Source organism: Propithecus coquereli, unplaced genomic scaffold (assembly GCF_000956105.1).
Source record: "Propithecus coquereli isolate 6110/MARCELLA unplaced genomic scaffold, Pcoq_1.0 Scaffold31, whole genome shotgun sequence".
Classification (NCBI taxonomy): domain Eukaryota; kingdom Metazoa; phylum Chordata; class Mammalia; order Primates; family Indriidae; genus Propithecus; species Propithecus coquereli.
In genome coordinates, this window is record NW_012148730.1 from 662,780 (window position 1) to 664,799 (window position 2,020).

General features: G+C 44.0%; 1 pseudogene; it reads left to right on the plus strand.

Annotated features, from left to right (window-relative positions):
* Positions 1-713: 713 nt before the first annotated feature.
* On the plus strand, positions 714-1,776 carry LOC105814899 (annotated as a pseudogene).
* The last annotated feature ends 244 nt before the right edge of the window (positions 1,777-2,020 follow it).

Genomic DNA, 2,020 nt, shown 5'->3' on the forward strand with positions numbered 1-2,020 from the left:
GAAAAAAGTAATCACTATATATGCCTTTAAGGAATGTAGTGCATAAACTTTTGTAAGACCAAAAGTAGGGCAATTCTTTAACTGCTTATCAATGGATTACAAAACACTGTGAACTTCTGGGAACAAAGTATAGCGTATAACAAACAGAGCCAAAAAATGATGCTCAAGACTGAATGCATTCACCTGAACTAAGAGGTCTATCAAAAGAAAAAGGAAAAAAAAAGATTGAATGCAGAGAAAATGTATTGAGAGACACTTCTGAGCAAGGCACAGTTAATCTTTCATCCGTACCTAGGTCATAGTGATAGATGTCAGTACTCATTTTGGTTTGCCTTACCCAGGGGAGTGAGACCTAACCCCTTCATTCTCCCAGATATATTGTGTATCCTAACAGCCCCTCTGAAGTGGCAAGGAGTTCTAGTTTCAAATCTGATCATCCCAAGTGAACAAAATATTCTTACAGCATGGGGAATAAATAAATATGCACTAAAAAGTAGGTTTGGGATACAGAGACAAGCATGACCATCTAAGACTCAAAAGTGCAGGCGATGGAGGGGCAGGAGCTAAAAGGGGCACATCTGGGCCTTAGACCCTTCAGAGTCCCAGGTCCAGAGGCAGCAGCCACTCCCTTCCATGCGATCATGCTGAGCTAGCGCCTGGGCCTGGAATCGGGCCACAGCCTCCTCAGCTGCGTCGTCCCCTGCTTCCTGGCCATGGACCCCCGCAAAGTGAGCGAGCTTCGGGCCTTCATGGAAATGTGTAAGCAGGACTCAAGCATTCTGCACACCGCGGAAATGTACTTCTTGAGGGAGTAGGTGGAGAGCATGGGGGATAAAGTACCACCTGTTACTCAGAAAGCTAAATCAGAAGAAAATATTAAGGAAGAAAAAACAGATAGTAAGAAGGCGGAGGAAAGCATATAGGCAGAGGAATCATCAAGAGAGGAAAGTGATCTAGAAATTGATAATGAAGGTGTGATTGAACCGGACACTGATGTCCCTCAAGAAATGGGAGATGAAAATGTAGAGATAATGGGTCAGGAAAATGATATGAAAGTTGCTGCCACTGAAGCCCTAAATGATGGTGAACTACAAAAGGCCATTGATTGTTCACAGATGCCACCAAGCTGAATCCTCGGTTGGCCATTTTGTATGCCAAGAGAGCCAGAGTCTTCATCAAATTACAGAAGCCAAATGCTGCCACCCAAGACTGCGACAGAGTCATTGAAGTAAATTCTGATTCAGCTCAGTCTTACAAGTGGAGAGGGAAAGCACACAGACTTCTGGGGGATTGGGAAGAAGCAGCCCACGATCTTGCCTTTGCCTGTAAACTGGATTATGAAGAAGATACTAGTGCAATGCACAAAGAAGTTTAACCTAGAGCCCGGAAAATTGCACAACACTGGAGAAAGTATGAGCGAAAACACGAAGAATGAGAGATCAAAGAAAAAATAGAAAGGGTTAAGAAGGCTTGAGAAGAGGGCAAGAGAGCCCAGAGGGAGGAATAAGCCAGAGGACAATCAGGAGCTCGGTATGGCTCTTTTCAGGTGGCTTTCCTGGGGGAATGCCTGGTAATGTTCCTGGAGGAATGCGCTGGAATGGGAGGAAGCATGCCTGAAAGGGCAGGCATGTCTGGACTCAGTGAAATTCTTAGTGATCCAGGATGTGACCCAGATCCAAGAAAATATGCCAAAATACCAGAGCAACCCAAAGGTTATGAATCTCATCAGTAAATTGTCAGCCAAATTTGGAGGTCAAGCGTGATGCCCTTCCGACAAATAAAGCCCATGCCGAAGGCAAAGCAACCTGTATTACCTAATGGATGTCACAATAATACAAACCACTTTATCTCTGACCTTCTCATCAAGAGAGCTGGGGTGCTTTGAAGATAATCCCGACCCCTCTACCCCACATGCAGCTGAAGCATTTTGCAGTGGTTTGCCATTAGGATATTCATTCAGGTAATGTTTTCCAACTAGAAAGTACAATCTTTAGACATGTTTTAAACTTTACAAATATAT